Source organism: Phascolarctos cinereus, unplaced genomic scaffold, assembly GCF_003287225.1.
Source record: "Phascolarctos cinereus isolate Bilbo 61053 unplaced genomic scaffold, phaCin_HiC Scaffold_4;HRSCAF=312, whole genome shotgun sequence".
Classification (NCBI taxonomy): Eukaryota; Metazoa; Chordata; class Mammalia; order Diprotodontia; family Phascolarctidae; genus Phascolarctos; species Phascolarctos cinereus.
In genome coordinates, this window is record NW_027555847.1 from 203,117,857 (window position 1) to 203,140,253 (window position 22,397).

At 38.0% G+C, this 22,397-nt stretch overlaps 1 protein-coding gene and 1 pseudogene across 1 annotated transcript in view; both read right to left on the minus strand.

Annotated features, from left to right (window-relative positions):
- Positions 1-22,397, minus strand: part of SNX30 (sorting nexin family member 30) — a 190,196-nt gene that overhangs the window by 71,747 nt on the left and 96,052 nt on the right. The window lies entirely within an intron of this gene.
- LOC110198234 (ADP/ATP translocase 3 pseudogene) lies at positions 2,454-3,779 on the minus strand (annotated as a pseudogene).

Genomic DNA, 22,397 nt, shown 5'->3' on the forward strand with positions numbered 1-22,397 from the left:
GCAAACAGTATGCTTTGATCAGCATTCAGACTCCATAATTCTTTCTCTGGATGTGGACAGCATTTTTCATCATGAATCTTTTGGAGCTGTCTTAGATCCCTGCATTGATGAAAACAGCTAAGTCTATCTAAGTCAGTCATCCCATAATGTGGCTGTTACTGTGTACAATGTTCTCCTGGTTTTGCTCACTTCACTCAGCATCAGTTCATTTAAGTCTCTTAATTTCCAATTCTTGGCTACCACAAAAAGAGCTGCTATAAATGTTTGTATATGTGGGTCCTTTTCCTATTTTTATGATATTTTTGGGATACAGACCTAGAAGGGCTATTGCTGGGTCAAAGGGTATGCACAGTTTTATAGCCCTTTGGGCATAGTTCCAAATTGTTCTCCAGAATGGTTGATCATTTCACAACTCCACCAACAATGCTTTCGTGTTTCAATTTTCCCACATCTTCTCCAACATTTATCTTTTCCTGTTTTGTCACGTTAGCCAATCTGATAGGTGTGATGTGGTACCTCAGAGCTGTTTTGATTGTATTTCTCTAATCAATAATGATTTAGAGCATTTTTTCATATGACTATATATATAGACTATATATAAAGACTATAAAGTACGTTTAGTTTCTTCCTCTGAGAGCTGCCTGTTCATATCCTTTAACCATTTATCAACTGGTGAATGACTTGTATTCTTATAAATTCGACTCAGTTCTCTATATATTTTAGAAATGAGACCTTTATCAGAGACACTGGCTATAAAAATTGTTACTCATCATTTTGCTTTCCTTCTAATCTTGTTTGCGCTGGTTTTGTTTGTGCAAAATCTTAATTAAATGTAATCAAAATTATCCATTTTGCATTTCATAATGTTCTCTATCTCTTGTTAGGTCATAAATTCTTCCTTTTTCCATAGACCTGGGAGGTAAACTATTCCTTGCTCTCCTAATTTGCTTATGTGTTATCACCCTTTATGTCTAAATCATGTATTCATTTTGACCTTATCTTGGTATACAGTGTGAGATGTTGGTCTATACCTAAGTTCTGTCATACTATTTTCCAGTTTTCCCAGTAGTTTTTGTCAAATAGTGAGTTCTTATCCCAGAAGCTGGAGTCTTTGGATTTATCAAACAGTAGATTACAATAGTCATTGACTATTGTGCCTTGTGTACCTAACCTATTCCACTGTTTCACTATTCTTAGCCATTACCAAGTAGGTTTAATGATTGCTGCTTTACAATACAATTTAAGATCTGGTATGGCTAGGCCACCTTCCCTTGCATTTCTTTTCATTAATTCCCTCGATATTCTGGACCTTTTGTTCTTCCAGATGAATTGTTATTACTTTTCTAGCTCTATAAAATAATTTTTGGTAGTTTGATTGGTATGGCACTGAATAAGTAAATTAATTTAGGTAGAATTGTCATTTTTGTTATATTAGCTGGGCCCACCCATAAGCAACTGGTATTTTTCCAATTATTTAGATCTGACTTCATTTGTGTGAAAAGTGTTTTATAATTGTTGTTCATATAGTTCCTGGGTTTGTTTTGGCAGTTAAGACTCCCAAATATTTTATAATGTAACTCTAAGTGGAATTTCTCTATCACTGGCTGTTGAGCTTTGTTAGTAATATATAGAAATGCCAGTGATTTATGTGGGTTTATTTTATATCCTGCAACTTTACTAAATTTGTTTATTATTTCAAATAGTTTTTAACTCGATTATCTAGGATTCTCTAAGTATACCATCATATCATCTGCAAATTGTTTCTTCTTTACCTATTCTAATTCCTTCAATTTCTTTTTCTTCTCTTATAGCTAAAGCTAACACTTCTTGTACAATACTATACAATTTCTTACACAATATAAAAACAGTGGTGATAATGGACATCCTTGTTCCACCCCTGATCTTACTGGAAATACTTCTAGCTTATCCCAATTACATATAATGCTTGAGATGCTACCTATCATTTTTTTTCTGAGTTTCCTGTGTATTTATTTTACAGCAACATAGATCATCATAACTGCCAAATAGTCAGCCATGTAAACAGTGTATATAGTGCTTAAGTACTAAATGATTTTTTAAAAAATGACATGACTGGATTTTTTAAAAAAATAAAAACTTAAACTCAAATTTATGGTCCTACAAAAGAGCATTTAAACTAGATGGTCTAAGTTGATCTGCCTCCTTAGACCCATAGTAACTGTCATTTTCCCAAAAACCAATCAATATACTGAATCATCATCAGTTCCACTGTGTAAATAATGGATCACAATAAATGAGTCCCTTTTTCTAGGTTTTCCTAGCTCCCTTACAAACATGATCTAGCCTGGATAAAAAGACAACAGGAATTTCTTATAGGTCAATGGTCCAAAATGGTTATGTTAATGTTATTTATGGTTAAGTAGTCTACATGATCTATATCCACTGGTTCCTTTTTTAGTTAGGATGTACTTAGATTACTTCTTCAATTCATCATAGAGGGCAAGCATGAAAGCTCCACTCATGCCTCTAAGAACATTAGACCAGGCACCCTTGAAGAAAGCTTTGCCACCCTCATCTTTAGCAATCTTCCACTAGCAGTCAATTGTCCCAGTGTACATGACATCATCTCCTTTGCACCCAGACTACATTATCATTTGCCGCCTCACTGTATCAAAGTGATAGGAGACCACAACTGCTACAGCAGTCACTGTTTGGGCACTTATCCCATCACAATGTGAGTCTTCTTCAGATCTGGGAGCATACGTTTTGCTGTATTATAGATTCCAAAATAAGCTGCTCTATAGAGAATGCTACCCTGCACTGAGACACTGAAACCTTGATACAAGCCACAAATTCCATCAGATTTGGTGATTTTCACAAGGCAGTCTCCCAGTCCTTTGCATTCTTTCTCAGTGCCAGATTTCCCAACATCAGCTGACAAGAAGGTTCTTGCAAAATTCAAGGGGTAGACAAAGCAGAGAGAAGTGGCTCCAGCTGCACAACCAGAGGCAAGATTGCCAGCAAAGTACCTTCAAAAGTGTGTGTGCTGGTACACTCCTTCCAAAAACACCTGCTTATGCTTATCCTTAAGGACAAAGTTAAGGGCTTGGGTGGAGAAATATCTGATGACATTTGCTAAGCTACCCTAACAGAAGAAAAGCACCCCTTGTTCCTTTGGAATGTGGACTATACAATCCATTATGCCTTTGTACTGCTTATCTGCAGCAATTTGTTTACTTGCATGCTACACCTACAATAGTAGCTTAACTCTCTCAATGGAGGCCACAGCAGCCTTGGAGATAGCAGCAGTAATGCCATTGGCCAGGAAGTCTTTGGCAAAGGAGATGGCCTGTCCTGTCATGGTTCCAGAGGGAAAAGGTGTTGGAGTTGGAGGAAGAAAGCCAGTGACAGAGGGACAAAAGCTGGGGAACTCGTTGCTGCCTGCACAGCCCCTTACTACAGCTCAGACCAAAAGGCACTACCTATCATTTTAAGGAAGACTCCATTTATTCCTATGCTCTCCACTGTTTTTTAATAGGAATGGTGTTGCATTTTCTTTTTGCTTTTTCTGCATCTATTGAGATAATCATGATTTCTGTTAGTTTTTGTTGCTGATACGGTCAATTCTGCTGACAGTTTTCCTAATATTGAACCAGTCCTGGATTCCTGGTTATAAATCCTACCTGGTCATAGTATATTATCCTTGGGATAAGTTGCTGTAATCTCTTTGCTAATATTTTATTTAAAATTTTTACATCTATATTCATTAGGGAAATTGGTGTATAATATTCTTTCTCTGTTTTGGCTCTTCCTGGTTTAGGTATTAGCCCCATATTTGTATCATAAAAAGAATTTGGTAAGACTCCTTCTTTACCTATTTTCCCATATAGTTTATATATTATTAGAATTAGTTCTTCTTTAAATGTTTGATAGAATTCACTTGTAAATCCATCTGGCCATGGAGATTTTTTCTTAGGGAGTTAGTTCACTGATGGCTTGTTCAATTTCTTTTTCCTGAAACGGGGTTATTTAAGTATTTTATTTTCTTTTCTATTAATCTGTGCAATTTATATTTTTGCAAATATTCATCCATTTCACTAAGGTTGTCAAATTTATTGGCATACAGTTGGGCAAAATAGCTCCTAATTATTATTTTAATTTCCTCTTCAATGGCAGTGAATTCACTCTTTTCACTTTTGATACCAAGAGTTTGGTTTTCTTCTTTTTTTTAAAATCAAATTAACCAAAGGTTTGTCTATTTTATTGGGTTTTTTTTTTCCCATAAAACCAGCTCTTGGTTTTATTTTTCAGTTCAATAATTTTCTTAATTTCAAGTTAATTAATGTCTCCTTTGGTTTTTAGAATGTCTAATTTGGTATTTAATTGGGGATTTTTAATTTGTTCTTTTAATAGCTTTTTTAGTTGCCTGTCCAATTCATTGTCCTCCTCTTTCTCTATTTTATTCATGTAAACATTTACAGATATAAAGCTTCCCCTAAGAACTGCTTTTGCTACGTCCCATAAGTTTTGGTATGTTGTTTCATTACTGTCATTCTCTTAGATGAAGTTACTGATTGTTTCCATGATTTGTTGTTTGACCCACTCATTTTTTAGGATTAGATTATTTAGTTTCCAGTTACTATCCACCCCTTCCCTTTTCTTTCATATTCCCTTTGAGGTTTTGGATGTGGGTATGGGATGTGACAATGTTGTTCTCTTCTGAATTTTTGTTTTGATCTTCCCTGTCCCCATAGAAAGAATCTGTGGTCCTTGTCTGTTTCTGCCTTTTGCTCACGATGTTTGCCTATTTCCTGGCTTTTATGGTTGAGCTCTCCTACTAGAGCACGGGGGACATTGACCTTCTTGTGCTAGGGGCCAGGGACCTGGCTCTCTGTGCTGGGGCCTCAGGTGCTGGCAGCTGGAGGCTGTTGGGGTCTGGCAGCTTACCTGGTACTGAGCTGGGGTCAGCACAACTGAAGTTCTCAGGGTGGTGAGGGTGGGATCTGGCCCATGGAAGACACTGGCTCATCAAGGCTAATCTGAGGTACCAGAAGGTTTGGCTGCTGGAGGATGCCTGCCTGCTGGCTCATGTGGTGGTTTTCTAAGCTGGAGTTCACCAGTTCCCCTGTTTATGCCAAGGTACTTGGGGGGTCCTGGTGTTGTTGCTTGCCTGCTCCACCACCCTGGGGCTCAGGATCTCCCACTGGTTTGCCAAGGTGGGGCTTGCTGAGACACCTTCAGTTCCCATCAGGGAAAGAGGGACCTGTCCCATTAATCCCTCAAGCTTCCCAGGCTAAAAGACTGCTGTACCCCGTCTTTCTGATGGCTCATCTGTTCCAGGGTTTTTCCTGAGGTGCTATTTTCAGGGTTGTTAGATGTCAATAAAGGAAAGTAAGAGCAACTTATTACTTACTCCACCATCTTGGCTCCTGGAAGTCAAATCTGACCATTACATTCTTCTATTCAATCAACTCCAGTGGCTTTCTGTTATCTCTAGGATCTTCAGCATTTTCATCTCTGTCTCAAATAAGCAGGTGTTCCATTAAGGGATTTCTCCAAGGCAAAGTACGAGAGGGCCAACTCAAACAAAAACTGTCGCGCTTAACCTTCCAGAGCCAACACTCAAGAATGACTTCATGGCTAATACTAACACCAACAGGAGTCAAAAACTAGGCATAAAATGACTACTCTGCCAGAATCACTAGAACTCTGCCCCTCTAAAAGTCACATACAACTGGACCTAATCAATCCAATCAATCAGTCAATAAACGCTAAGTGCCTACTATTAAGTGCCTGGGAAACAAACAAAAGACAAGAGGCAGTCCCTGCCATCAAGGAACTTACAATCTAATGGAGGGTTGGAGAGAGTTTCCTGTAGAAAGTGGGATTTTAGGTGAGATTTAAAGGAAGCCAGGGAGGTCAGTAGTCAGAATGGAGGAGGGAGAACATTCCAGCCATAAGTGAATGGTCAGAGAAAATGCCCAGAGCTGAAAGATGGGTTCATGGAACGGCCAGGAGGCCAGAGTCACTGGATGGAAGAGCACAGGTTGGGGAGGAAGGTGTAATAAATAATGAAGGTGCCATGCCTTTGGCACCTCTTTCCTTCCTCCCTCCCCAGTGTTCCCCTTCTCCTGAATTCCCAGTGAAGTCACATTTCTCAGAAGAGACCAATAAAACTTACACTGTTGCAATGCTTTTCATGTCTGGATTCTAATTATGGGGGGGGGGGCACACGCGCAAGACAAACAGGGTTAAAAGTGACTTGCCCAGGGTCATAGCTAGTGAGTATCATGTGTCTGAGGCCAGATTTGAACTCAGGTCCTCCTAACTTCAGGGCTGGTGCTCTATCCACTGCACCACCTAGCTGCCCCTGTCTTTTCTTATTATATGTATAAAGATATGGCTTTGTTTCTAAGAATTTTCTAACTACAAATGTTTCTCACTCAGAGAAATGTAAATGAATTGACATTTCTTGCTATGGAATACACATACATGCATACACCCATTTATACATAACTATATTATTCAGTTAGTCAACAAGCAAGCTTATATTCAACCAAGAGAAACATATACACATATAGGGTGTCCAAAAAGTCTTAGTGTATCTTTACTACCTTAAAATCACACTAAGACTTTTTGGACATGTGGTATGATAGAAAATATATACATAGTTAAGTTCAAAGCAGTTTCAGAGGATAAAGGAGAATACGCTAGCAGGGTGTGTGTGGGGAATATCAGAAAAGGCCTCATGTAGAGGGTGGGGCCTGATGTAGTTTTGAAGAAATAGGGATTCTGAGATAGTGCTTTCATAAATGTAATGTAATAGACTAGACCCTGTGGTTTTATTGTACTTTTTCAAGTTCATTACAGTAACTTTTTGATAATTCTTCTGTTCTATTTTAGACTAAAATAATACTCAATAATGCCCCCTGCAAATGAAAATCAAAAATTATTTTTTAACCTATCACTGAGCCTAAGAAAACCATCATTTGTCTCATTTTTTAATGGCTGATATTCTTTTTCAGATTTATGGAACCATTTTTTGTTAAATTAATACTCTAGAGAATAATAACAATAGCTAGAATTGCATAGCTCTTTGAATACTGTATACCACTTCACAAATATTACCTCATTTTATCCTCACAACAGCCCTGGGAGGTGGATACTATTACTATCTCCATTTTATGCATGAGTGACCTAAGAGAGATAGAGGTTAAGTGACTTAGTCACTCAGCTAGTAAATATCTCAGGCAAGATTTGAACCCAGGTCTTTCTGAGTCCAGTTCTAGCACACTATTGACTCCACCATCTAGCTCAGGCCTGCACAACCCACAGTCTCTACATTTTTCGTGGGCTGCCTGAAATCTTTTGATGGGCCACAGATTGTGTAGGCCTGACCTAGCTGCTAACATAATTTCTTTCTTAAAAATGTTTTATTCATGTTTTTAAAAATATCACCTTCATTTCCTAATATATCCCACATGCCTCCCCAATCAAAAGGAATCCCTTTAACACATGTGGGGGGGGGTAAGAGTTTAAAGAATAGAATTTCAGCAAAACTAACCAATACATCAGTCAAGTTTGATATTCCATACTCACTGTCTCTCACGTCTGTCAAGAAGGGATAGAGATATATTTTCTGATCCCTTCTTCAAGAATAAAGCTTGTTTTAATTATGTAGTTTCCTTTTTTTATTCTGTTTACATTGCTGTAGTCATCATATATATTGTTTTCCTGTAAACACACCATTGCAAAACTAGACTTAGTCAAATTATGTACTCCCAATTCTGCTAAACTGGTCCAAGGATCTGGAAAAGATACTATAAAGGAACCAAAAGTAAATAAATTAAAACTTTGGGTAAACCCAAAACACAACCTGAGCGGACCCAAAATAAGCACTGGGTGAGATCTAAGTATTCCCCCTTGCTCCAAAATGCCAAAATGTGGACATTCCTCTTAGACATGAAGCAGCAGCATCAACAGAAGCAAAGATATTACCTAATCCAAGGTAACATCCTGGGCTACTGAGGTGCGAGGGCTGCAGTTACCTGGAGTCTAGTTTTAGGCAGAAGATCTCTCCTCAGGTAGAGCAGATGTTAGACAAGAACCTTCTGGTTCAGCTCTTCCCTTAAAGATAACCTTCCAAGTTCCTTTTTTTGGCACTTCAAGATCCTCATCTTCAGCTCTATAGAAGGCATCTCCATCCATATATCTTCATCTGTATATTTCTAACTCAACATGATCAAAATAGTTTATCCCCCCCCCCAGCTCTTCTTTCACTGTTTTTCTCTGTGGAACCACCCATTCATCTTGGCTCCGATGTTTGTAACCTAGAGCACAGGCACAAGTAAAAGATAACCCTAAGTCTAATATCCAATCAGTTGCCACTTCCTGTTGCAGGATCACAGACTTAGACCTGGAAGGGGCACTGGAGACTATCTCAAGGATGTTCCTCATTTTGCAGATGAGAAAACTGTACCCCAGAGAGGTAAGCGACTTGTCCAAGCCCACATTTGAAGCTTTCACATCTACATCAAGCATCTGTTCCTTTTTTCTCTCTTTCCACAGCTACCACAATAGCACAAGCTCTCACTACCATCCAATGATATCAAACTCAAATAGAAATGGATCCCTACAGGCTGAATGTTGACTTAAAGAGCCACAAATTTACATTATCTGTATTGTAATGTATTTTTATTTCTTTGTCAAATATTTTCCAATTAAATTGTAATCTGGTTCAGCACAATTAGGGAGTGAGTTTGATGCTTCTGACCTAAATGTCTGCAATAGCCTAACAGTGTTTCCTACCTCCACTCTGCTAGAATAATTGCCATAACTTCCAATTACCAGAATAATATCTCTTATGCATAGAGCTAATTACGTTAGGCAATGGAAACGCTGAAGTTTTTTGAGCAGAAGAAGAATGACAAAGTTGAGATTCCTTTTGCTGGCATCTTAAAATCTTCAACATAAATGATACTCCAAAACCAAACTACTTTCAGTCCCCTCAAACACACTCTTAACTCTCCTGCTACTGACCAAGTGTATTATTCTCTAACCTGGAATGTCCTCCATTCCACCTGCTGAAAAATTTATATTTTGTCTTTGTATCACCTGTACCCAGCACAGCACCTGGAACATAGCACACTCTTTATAAATGCTTGATACTTGATTGTATTCCCACATAACCTTTAACACCCAATTGAGTCATCCCAATGAATAATCACCCTCCCCCTCTGGATCTCTCAGAGAACTTTGTTTTGCAAATGTAATAGTGCATTTATCATAAGAAGGGCATTACAACTATGCTTATGCCTTCTCCTATGTTAGGATAGAATATAAATTCTAGAATATAAACTACTTTGGGACAGGAACCATGTCTATCAAAATTCTGTGCCCCTAGCACACAACAGGCACAGAAAAAATGTATAACTGAATTCAATCACTGCCTCTTTTTTATTCTTTCAACAATCATCCTATTTTTAATTTTTAAAACATTTCAGTAGTAGCGCTTTACATCTCCTCTAAGTATCCCTTTGCATGAAGGAAAGTGGCAAGGAACAGAAAAGGAAGCAATCTGAACTTGCAGCCACACTCCTAACTAGCAACGTGCTCTAGAGATCAAGATCACTTAGGAGGGCCAGAACATTCCTTCTTGATGAATACATCTAAGGGAAGCAAGCAGCTGGCTGCCTGATTTTGGAGAATACTCAAAAGGATCAACTGGGAGCAAAAAACAGGTTGACATTGACCTATTAAGTAAGAAAATACTATTAATGGAAGTCTTTTTTTTTTTGGTCTTGTCCATAGGGTTTACAACATGACAAAATACTCTCAGGAACAGAGGGATAGAGGAGGGAGTGGGCAGAAAAGAAGGAAGGAAGGAAGGAAGGAAGGAAGGAAGGAAAGGAAGGAAGGAAGGAAGGAAGGAAGGAAGGAAGTCAAAGCAATCAAAACTTAATGAAAAGTAGGTTTATTACAAGAGAAATGAACTGCATGTGGAAGCCAAAGAGTTCACAATCCATAGAGAAGTTTGCATATTTATAACAACAGGACAAAAGAAAGAAGAGATACCAGAAACCTCCACCTGAAGGACCTTGGAATGGAGCGGGGAAAGGTACAGTATAAGTGGGAAAAGGACAAAACCCTTCTCAAAGGGGAGGAGCAAGGCAACAGCAAAATCCGAATTCTTTTCCCTTGGGAACTGTCAAGACTATAAAGATAGGATGGTCTGCTTATCTATACAGGTCCCAGATGCACAAGCAGCTTCTCAGCCTAGTACCTGATTGGTGCCTGTCTTGACTCCTAAGGACACACAGGCAACTTGGGATGCATACAACAAATTACATCAGCTTGTGGCGGAGGGTGCTTCATCCTTGACATATTCAGGGACTCCTGCATGTTTGGGGTTCAGTGTTTCTGGAAAATATGGCAACTCAAAAAAGACAAGTTCAGGGAACCCCTTAGCAGTCTTTAATGGAAGGAAGGAAGGGAAGGTTTATTAACTGCCAACTAGGTGCGAGGCACTGTGCTCAGCACTTCACAAACATCATCTCATGGTTAACAGCAACATTGTGCAATGATCAACTCTGATAGACTTAGCTCTTCTCAGCAATGCAATGGTCTAAGACAATTCCAAAAGACTTGATGGAAAATGCTATCCACATCCAGAGAAAGAACTATTGAGTATAAATGCAGATCGAAGAATAGTATTTTCTCTCTTTTTTGTTTTTTATTTCTTGTGGTTTTTCCCTTTTGTTCTGATTCTTCTTTTGCAACATGACTAACGTGGAAATATGTTAAATATGACTGTACATGTATAGTCTATATCAAATTGCTTGCTGTCTTGGAGAGGGCGGAAGAAAGAAAAAAATTTGGAATTCAAAATCTTATAGAAGTGAATGTTGAAAACTATTTTTACATATAATGGGAAAAAATAAAATACTATTAAGTGGAAAAATACCCAGATATTATCTCATATGAGCGTCACAACTACCCTGGGACGTAGGTGCTATTATAATTCTCATTGTACAGATGAGGAACCTGAGGCAGACAAAGGGGTCGTGCAGCCTCATATCTGAGGCCATACTGGAACTCATGTCTTTCAGATTCCAGGTCCAGTGCTTTTCTTTATCCACTGTGCCACCCAGCTGCCCCAGTTACTGGACAGAACACTCACATACAGACAGCAACATCAGAAACTGGACAGAAAAAGGAGACCATTAGTCCTTCTATATCTACAATTTATGATATGTGTATCACAAAAGGTTTTAATTTTCAGAGGGCTTATGGTTAAACTCTCTCTTATAAGGGTACTTTTAAAAATACACTTTCTCTGATTTAGAGTTATGTGAGAAAAGATTGTACTCTTTCAGCCAGTGATAATGATATTGGATATGAACCCCATCAAGTTGAGAGAAAGAAAGAGAAGTAAAATATTTATTAAAATACTCATAGCAGAACTTTTTGTGTTAATCAAAAACTGGAACCCAAGTCAGAGGACAGCCATTCATTGGGGAATAAATGGCCAAATAAACTGATATATGAATGTAATAGAATATTATACTTTAAGAATTCAAGAATTCAGACAGAAAGATGTATATTGAACTGATAAGCAATGAAAGCTAAACTATTACAATATATATGATTACTGGAATGTAAATGAAAAGAATACTCAAAGGCAGTGGAATGCCTATTACATCCTACACCCAGTACAGATTCCAGAGGGCAGATTATGAAACACACCTCCCTATTCTTGGTGAGCAAAGGGACTCAACAGGGGCTGAACAGAGATGAATGCAGTTATAGTGATGGTTGCTTTTACATACATTTTGACATAAGAGAAAGTGTGGATGTGGGGAAAGACTATCTGGAAGTGACTATGGTATAAAAAGCATCAAGTAAACTTTAAAAAAATGTTTTCTAAGCTAAACTGATCACTCTCAAAGAAAGCACTAAGCCATAGCAGAGGAGGTACAAAAGTAATTGAGGGAACTTCATCAATTCAGTTCTCAATTCTCTCTGCCTTAGAATAGTGACTCCAAAGTTCTTCAATCATATACCTCTATCAGTTCACACACACACACACACACACACACACACACACACACACACACACACAGTCAATATGCGTATATTTACTCATTTATAAATTACATGATGCTCTACTATACTAATAATTATGGGCAATATAAAACATGTAAAGAACAGAAACAAAATATGAGATAAAGATGAAATAATATTTGATTCTAAAATCTGTAAGGAGCCACTACGGATTTTTAATATGGAAGTGACATGGTCAGACCTGTGCTTTTAGAAAGTCACCTTGGAAGTGGTGCATCTTAGGACGTAAAGGAGAAAGGAAAGACTGGAAGCAGGGAGATCAATTAATAATTGGTTATTACAGAAGTCCAAGCAAGAAGTGATAAAGGTCTGAACTACAACAGTGGCTGTGAGAGGAAGGATGAGGGACTGATGCCCAAAGTGTTGCGGTGGTAAAAGTCAAGGAAAACGACAAAAGTTGGGAACCCAAGTGACTTGATGTATATGACTTGACCACTGTTCTACCTGCTGCCACCAGATGGGCTAGTTTGGGATCAAGGGTCAGATTACTAAGAGATCCTAAGGAAACACCACAGCAGTGTGGCAAAGGAAAAAGAAAGACTGCAGCTCATATATTAACAAATTTACACTGAGCCACTTCCATTGTCAATAGCCTAGCTTCCATTGATGGCTTCTTTCCTGCTCATTACTCTTAAGAGTCACCAGGACAAGAATGTCTTGGTCACATTGTCAAACAACTCTCCTCCAGAAGCAAATCTACTAAAACAAAGCTTCCCTTCCAAAACGGGTTTCTAGAGACACTGTTTTCCTTCCCAAGAAGCTAAGACAGAACCTGACTACTGGATTTACTGACAGACTTTGAATACTGAAGGACTGTGTGGCCCTCACATTGCTTTTCATGGTTTAAATGATCACCAAAGTAACAAGCTGTCTTCTTTTTCTTTCCTCGAAGGGTCAAACTTACTAAGCTACAGAACCAGAATGTAAAGGATTTGTGTCCATAAAACTTAGGTTCCAAGAGGGCAGGAACTATTTATTTAATTTATTCATTCGACTTTGTATTGCCAGTATTTAGCACTATGATTACCACAGAGTAAGGACTTAATGATATTCTATCTTTACTGCTGATTACCTGTGTGACCTTGTTCTAGTCACTTAATCTAATATTGGGCCTTAGTTTCTTCATCTGTAAAATAAGAGGGTAGAACTAGAGGGCCCCTAAATTCCTTCTCACTCCAAACTAGGGCTTTTAAATTTTTTTGTATCATAGATTCTTTTAGTAAAGCCTACACACACCTTCTTAGGATAATGTTTTTAAATGAATAAAGTTATCAAAAAAATTTCTTTAAAGTCCATGTATTCCAGGATAACAAACCCTGCTCTAGACTCATGGGCCTATGATATGATGACTGATGCACAGAGCAAGGGGAGAGACTAGAGGACCTTGAGGACCCTTCCATCTCTAGGAGTCAGAGAATCTATGCATATTATATGCAAAGCATTAAAAAGTTAAAAGAAATAGATTTCTTCACATTATATATAGTAGCAAAACAAAAAATGGTGCTCTCACACATTAGGGTAGATATTTTGACATAAGAAAATATACCAAGAAATCCTCTTCTCTATTCTAATGTATTTATAAGCACTACTCATCTATTACTAACTGACTGAGGGTTGCAGAACCAGTTTGAAATTCAGGCAGCAGAGCAGGCTAAGGGGAATAAATAAGCTTCCTTTTAAAATGCTATGTGCATGTTTGAACACTTGGAATCTGAACATTTGTTCCTTATCAGGGGTCTAATTATGGGAAGCCAGACAGATAGAAACAGATCAGTATGTCAAATGCCACATTTGACGTATTAAACAGATACAACAAAGAACAGAAAGAAAATGTTATATCAAACAGAAAAAGAAGCTCACAACCCTCCCATCATTGTCTGTCACCTCTTGGGCAGCCAACTGAGATCAATAATTCAATATCAAAGCGCACAATGGGTAGAGAAAATGTTTTACCTTCAGATTTTGCGCAGCATCTAGGGCTCCCTGAAGCTGGCAAGCATATCACTTTAGACTCCACTAACTTCAAAATCTGTGATGGTTCAATACAAGATAAGAAATTTATCCTTAATTAAAGTTCCTACCTCTTCACGTGAAATTTTCTGAGTTTTAAGAATTAAGGCACTTCCAACATTTAAAATTTGATAATTTATATGAAACCACAGGCTTAAAAACCCAAGCCACATATCCTCAGCTTCTCAAAAAACCCAATAATTTTTTCATATTAAAAGATTTATAATGCAATATTATGTAAACTAGGCCTTTAATTTTTCAATCAATTAATATTTATCATTAGCTATTTATATTTTATTTTACAATATGACTTTTGAGTGTAAGATATGAAACTTTATATATGTGTGTATATATACATATATACATATACACACACACACACACACACACACACATTTTTAAACAAAATATTTTTACATTCAACTTTTATATTAACTCAGACTGTGCTCTTAATCCACACTTTCCCACGTGCCCAATTTTGGTGTTTCATTTTGTTTTTTACCACTTAAAAAATTACTAATTATTGCGCCAAAGGCAAATAAAAGGTATTCACATTATAGAAATATTTACGTATCATTATATATCAAATACTATATAACATTATAAAATGGTAACAGATGTTTTCATTTGTTAATCATGTATTAGCACAATGAATGACAATAAAACTGCTACATTTGAACCTTATCTAGATATCTGATAAGAAAAGATGAAAAAATGACTGCAAATTGCAGTTGGTAAGAATTTGTGGAGCAAAAAAATACTCATGGTGGAAATCCATCAGAAGCAACACCATGTTAAAAAGCATTACTGTTTTCACAAGGTCTCTCCAGGAAGAAGATACCAAAAAGATGAATAAAGTTCATATATGCTTCCCCCCAAACAACAACAGCTAGGTGGCACAGTGGATAGAGTGCTAGGAATAAAGAGGGAGGTCAAAATAGTCCTTGTCCCCATGAAGCTTACCTTCTAAAGGGGGAGACAACAATTAGGTACCTACAGAGTAGATAGAAGGCAGCTTCAGTACTTCAGAAAGTACTTACAGTTAGGGACACTGGGAAAAGTCTCTTAAGACATGTGGGATTTGAGCTGTCTTTGAAGGAAGCCAGGTGAGATAGGACATAAGAAGAGAAAGCATTTCAAGCACAGGATGTAGCTGATACAAAGGCACACAGTTGGGAGATGGGAACATTGTGTAAGAAGAAAGGAAAATAGGAAGGCCAGTATACCTGGATCACAGAGTGTGTTTGGGCAAGGAAAGGTAGAAATTCTAGTTGATCCTAGTGGTAACAGGAAGCCACTGGAGCTCCTTCAGCAGAAACCTGACATAATTTTTGTTGACATTCAGTTGTGTCCAGCTCTTTGTGACCCCATTTGGGGTTTTCTTGGTAGAGATACTAGAGTGGTTTGCCATTTCCTCCTCCAGCCCATTTTACAGATGAGGAACTGAGGCAAACTTAAGTGACTTGCCCAAGGGTCACACAGCTAATAAGTGTCTGAGGTCAGATTTGAACTCATAAAGATGAGTCTTCATGACTTCAGGCCTAACACTCTATTCCCTGCACCACCTAGCTGCACTTTAGAAAATTCACTTTCAGTTGAGCAGATGATGGATTAGAATTGATAGATTTCAATCAGGAAGACCAGTTAGTAGGCTATTGCAATAATCTATGTAAGAAGTGGTGAGGGCTTGTGATGGAAACTGATGAGGGAAGAGGCGCAGGCACAGAGCCTTAGGCTGTATAACTGATGGGTATGACGAGTTTGACGAATTTGCAAAGGAAAGGAGACAGAATGATTTAGAAGGACTAAGTCTTCTGTGGAGAGGGATCTTTCTGGTTCTCAGAAATATTTTCAGTCTAGAAGAAATGACTCAAAATTTTCCTTATGAGAGAAGGAAGTGGGGGAGGGGAAGGGAATTGGTGTTGACATACTTCTTTCTTATCTCTTCCCCATCTTTCAATAAAAGCAATCATCGGATTAGATTCTAGCAAAGAAAGATAAGGGATTCCTGGTATTGTGATTTCATCAATGTAGAGAGCTCCCAGTGATTAACTTCCTATGCCAGTGAAGATCATCCCGCTCTGCAATTCAGAGAGCTGTCGGAGACACTAAGGGTTAAGTAACTTGCCCCAAGGACACAGATGCAGAACTTGAATCCAAGTCTTTTTGACTCCCAGGAAAGACCATGCTACCACAAAGTGGTTCTTTAAAAAACAAACCAAAACACCATTTCCCTTTTAATCCAAATGACCTGATCACTCTCAAGAGAATTGACAATATAGAATGAGAAATTCTCTAATGACTTCAGTGTCCAGTTTCTGAAAACAATTTCTGCCTCAGTAAAAAGTTTCTTTCATTAATATACTCAAAAAGTGAATCAGAAAAAAACCAAAACCCCAGATTATCAGCCCTTTCCTAAACCACACTTTACCTCCTCTGTATAGCCTTTGCTCAGACCATTTTCTAGGCCTGGAATTTCCACACACCCCTTCTGCAAATATCATATCTTAACCAATTTTCAAGGCTTGGCTCAAATGGCACCTCTTCCATGTCTCCCTCCACAATTCATCATAGATAGGGTTCTGGGTCTGCAGTCAGGAATACCTGAGTTCATATGCATAGTTATTAGTTGTGTGACCCATGGCAAGTACCTCTGTCTGCCTCAGGTTCCTCAACTGTAAAATGGGGATCATAATAACACTATCTCACAAGGTGGTTGTAAGGATCAAAGGAGAAAACATATTTGTAAAATGCTTAGCACAGTGCCTGGCACATAGTGCTTGCCACTCTTGTGCACCACCCCCTTTGAGCACAGTACCTTTAAATATTTTTACACTTCACACTTTGTATTATATTAATTTGCATGCAATTCTTATTCCTCCCCTACACACACACACACACACACAAACCTACAAGCTTCTAGAGAGCAAGGGCTACTTCTTACTCATCCTCATACCTCTTTCTTGATGCTTCACACATGTAGAGGCCCAAAGAATGTTTTTATGTTGACACTCCTACTTTTGCACTAACTTGATAACTGAGATGAGAGTAATGTTCGGTCTATCACAAACTCTCAATGAAGCCTTGGCAATGATCTAGAAATTAGGCTATTGTGGGTTCTCTTATCCAGTCAGTTTTGCTATAAAGCTTGTTTCAAAAATGTAAAATTGTTGCAACATGATTAATATGTTAGGGAACATTTTGAGTGTAACAAAAATTTTGCTTACTCGAGATATCTTCCCCAAGAAATGGCTAAAATGCAGAAAACTGCACCACTCTGCAATAACTCACAAGCTGCAACCCTTCTGATACCCACTTCCACAAACTTTAGGTCTTTTTCAAAGTAAAGTACCATATTTACTGTATATCCTCTGGCGTAATAGGAACCAGAAGCAGAGGGCAAGTCTGAAACCACTCTCCCACACCTTTTGAAAAGGCCTCAGACACCTGTTTAATTTACCTGAGCTTTTGCAATTCCAACTGCCTACACTGCTATTATTTACTGTAATATTTATGTATTACATGTATTTTTATATATTTTTCATGTTTCACTGATAATGCTTTTGAGTGTGTCCTCCTAAACTCTATTTTCCCCATAAGTCCTATGGTTTTTAATGAGTGATTTGGCTTTTGAGGAATGTATATGTTGTTTTAGCAGAATTGACTGTACTCTTTTCTTCAAGTCCCACACCACAGAATTAATTATTATTTAGATTTAATTTGGACAATTTACTTTTTTTTGCTATATAAAAGTTGTTTCAACCTTAGTAGAGATGGTTATTTGGGATTGAATGCTTTTCCTAAAATAGGAACACAGTATTTTTTAGAATTGAAAGGTACCTTAGAAGTTATCAAGTCCTAGGTTTCCAAGTTTCAGAGGATCTGTGAATAGACTTCAGGGAGTCCATGAACTTGGATGGGAAAAAATATATATATATTTTTGCCAACTTCTGGTTTCCTTTATAGTCCTATGCATTTTATTTTATGCATATGAAAACATACTGAAATGGGGTCCATAGGCTGCACCAAATTGCCAAAGGGGTCAATGACACAAAATAGGTTAAGAGCCCCTGATCTAGTCTGCTCCCTTATTTTTATGGATTAGGAAACAATGGAGAGGCTAGGGAGTCAGAGGGCATGGGTTCAAACGACGCCTCTGACCCACTACCTATGTGACTTTGTGCAGATGATTTCAATCTCTCTGAGCCCGTTTCCTCACCTGTAAAATGAAGGGGCCTGGACTCAATGATCTCTGAAGTTTCTTCTGCAGTTAAATGGCCTCTGGTATTCTTTCCAGCCCTAGATCTACGAGCTTTAGAGATGTGAGCTCAAGATCACATCAGTGTTCAAAGTCAAGTCCAACTCTAATCCCAGTTGTCTTGCTCCCACATGAGGAAAAAACTTTAGGTTTCAGCCTATAAGAGGAGATTCCGAGTTTCTTCTTTGATATTTTGACCTGTGGCACAAATGATTATTTCCACTAAACTGAAAATATTTGTCATTTAGCAGTAGCCAAGCAACTTCCCTGGAACCGCCTGTATTAGCGATACTTCTTTCTTTTAAAGAACTCAATTTCCACATTCTCTGATGGAATCATTAAGGGCACTATTCCAGAAAAGGGTACAATTCAATTCCACGAGCATTTACTTAGTATCTACTATTATTAGCCAGACAATGTTAGGCTCTGGGGATACAAAGGCCAAAAATATGAAACTGCCTGCACTCAAGAACTTTATACAGTTATCTCTTTCACTTTGCAACTTTCCCCATCATAGTTTCAATATATCACAGGTCGGCATAAGAAATTAAATGGGAATTTGAGGGAAGTTTCGTGGAAGCCGCAGATGACATGCAAAAGCCAGCAAATAAAACAGAAAAAGTTTAGAAACTCAGAAATGCATAAAATATAAGTATAGTGTTGTATAATATCAACATATTTTATCTTTTAATACCATCATGCTTCAGACATCTTCTCCAGTATGAAGTTCGCGTGGATTTTCTACATTGCAGGAATCACTGTGCCAGGGATACCTGTACTCTACAGGAGGTTAGGGGAACAACAGCAAGAAGAGATGCTTGACTACAAATTATATGCATAAGAGGGGCTGGCCAAGGAGAGCCCAGAACTTAGAAGTATGCACAGAATGCTCTGCCTGATGCATTGTTCCACACTGCTGTTGCACCTGCTTCCAGGATGTATAATAAAGGGCCCTGCTCTCCAATTCAGAACATGTGTAACAGGTATTCTCTGTCTCCTGTCTGCTTACTGCGTAAACGGCTCTTGATTGGCTGCTGACCTGGGAACTCTGCGTAGATTAAAAAAAAGTCATTAACTGGTCAAACTGATCTCTCTCTATCTTTCTGTTTCTCTCTGTCCTTCTCTCTCTTCTCTCCCCTCTCTTCCCTTTCTCTCTCCTATCTTCCCTTTATCTCTTCTCTCTCTCCTCTATCTTCTCTCTCTCCCTTCTCCCTCCCTCCCTCACTTCATTCCTCCAACAAGGGACAGAGGCCTTAGGCTACTGCCACATGGTTCATGAGTGGTTGCTTCTGTCCTTGTCGTGTCTGTTCTTTCCTACCATTAAGGAATATTGGCTGTGGAAGCAAACTTGGGAGCTTCAAAAAATTAAAAGATCAAGATGCTAGAGGTCCAAGAACCAGAGTACATGCCATAGTTTAATGGCAGCCAAGCTACTTAAGCCCAAGAAACCCTGAGAAGGGAACCACCCGGACCAGCCCTACCAAGTGGTAGGCTGATGCAAAATGCTTTGTCTTGCTGCAAATAACTACACTCGCCTATGCCACATTTGGAAGAGAACATGATAGGAGGAGATGCTTTGTATTAATTAGTATCAGTTTGGGCCTATATTCCCCAGACATAGAGGTGGTAGAAGTGGGAGATGTTATAAGAAAGGCTTTCATACTTTTGCTGTTGTTATACCTTTTCAGCAAATATCCATTTATAAAAGCTAATTGACTCCAAATGAATATGATTTAGACATAAATAGTCACATCATAAACAATCAGAGGGAAAAGGAGGACATTATCTTTCAGATTTATGGTTTAGGGAACAGTTTATAACTAAATAGAGGATAGATAAGATGACAGAAGATAAAATGAAGGATTTTGATTTTATAAAATTAAAAAGTTTTTGCACAAAATCAATGTAGCTAAAATTAGAAGGAAACTACGAAACCAAGGGGGGAAATCTTTGCAGTAAGTTCCTCTGATAAAGGTCTCAATTCCAAGACATATGAGGAACTGATTCTAATTTATAAGAATAAGAGCCATTCCTCAATTCATAAATGGTCAAAGGATATGAACAGGCTATTTTTAGAAGAAGAAATCCAAGCTATCAATAGCCATATATATAAAAAAAAATGTTCCCAATCACTGTTAATTAGAGAAATGCAAGTTAATAACTCTGAGATTTCACCTTATACCCACCAGACTGGCAAAGTTGACAAAAATGGGAAATGACAAAAGTTGTAGCAGCTACATTGATGAGAAAAGTTACACTGATGCACTGTTAGAACTACGGTCATATAATAATGGTCAAGTCATTCTGGAAAGCAATTTGGATCTATGCCCAAAATGTTACTCAACTGTGCATACCATACCCTCTGACCTAGCAATACTACTACCAGGTCTATATCCCAAAAAAATCAAAGAACAAGGAAAGGACTCATCTGTACAAAAATATTCATAGCATCTCTTTTTGTGGTGCCAAAGAACTGTAAATTAAAGGGGTGCTGATCAATTTGGGAATTCAAGAATGTCTGAACAAATAAAGATTTGTGAATGTAATAAAATAAAATTGTGCCATAAGAAGTGATAAAAGTGACAGTTTCAGAGAAACTTGAGAAGATCTCTGTGAATTGATGCAGAAAGAACTGAGCAGAGAACAATTTTACACAATAATGAAAACAACGCAAAGACAACCAACTTTGAAAAACTTAAGGATTTTGATTTACAATGACCAACCACAATTCAATGAAGCATGCTACCCACATGCTGACTAATAGGTTCAGAGTAGAATGAGACATAGATATTTTTAGATACTGCCAATGCAAGAGTTTGTTTTGCTTAACTGTGTATTTCTTACTAGGTTTTGCTCTTTTTTTTATTGGCAAGGTGGTAGGAAGGAAAAGAAATTTTTGTTAATTAAAAAAATAAAATAAAATTTTAAAATTGATATTAACTAGTTAAGCAGATTGCAGAACATTAACCACTGAGTCAGTCAGAGATATATGTCAGATACTAACTGTAACTGTCAACTGGTATTAGGAAAAACACATTGGAATGAGGGCATAAAGCCCATAACATTAGGAGAATCATTTCCTCCCCTCAGGATTGCCCCTAGGGGCTTAAAGGCTAGTATAAATGTAAGGTGGAATGAAGACCCCCAGAGTTCACATAGGCTACATATAGATAGTAAACACAAGGTAATTTTGCAGAAGGGAGTGGAGAGAAAGAGGGATGGGCTCAAAACTGGGGGGTTGAGATTTAGTTTAGGCAAGTTGTACTTTAGGAAGTAGAACCTGATCTGTACTTTAAAGAAAGACAGGGATTCACTGAAACAAAAATGAGAAGGTGTATTCTAGGCATAAGGTACATCTGCAAAAGTAGAAGACAATGCTATACACAGAAAGAACAAATTTGGGTTGGCTAGAACACAAATTTTTTTTTCCAGGGAAAGTAATATGTGGCCAGTCTAGAAAGATAGGTTGGAGCTAGACTATGAAATTCCAAACATTACTTTGTACAACACAAACCTAGAAGCAATAGGGAGCCACTGAAGCTTTCTGAGCAGGGGAATAACAATGTCAGACTATAGGACCTCATTTTTTAAGAACATGAATTTTGCAGCTTTGTGGGATACATTGTGGAATGGAGAGGAAGCCATTCATTGCAAGAAGAAAACCTGACCCAGGCTCTAGACCAGCTCTTTCCAAGCCCAAAATTCTTAGGATCTTTTATATGCAGAAGACTAGAAACTGGAGTGATGAAATGTCAATGAATAAGTAGGGTCAGCTACAGAGAGAGAGACAGAGAGAGAAAGAGACAGAGAGACAGAAAGACAGAGACAGAGAGATATTTTATTTCTCCCCAATTACATGTTAAAACAACTTTTGAAATTTTTTTACAGTTTTAAGTTCCAAATTCTATTCTTTCCTCCCTCCCAACCCTCTCCCTGAGTGGGTAAACAATCCAATACAGGTTATTTGTATAACTCTAACTATAACATACTCTTTGACCTAGCATTGCCAAGAATAGGCAAATCCTTC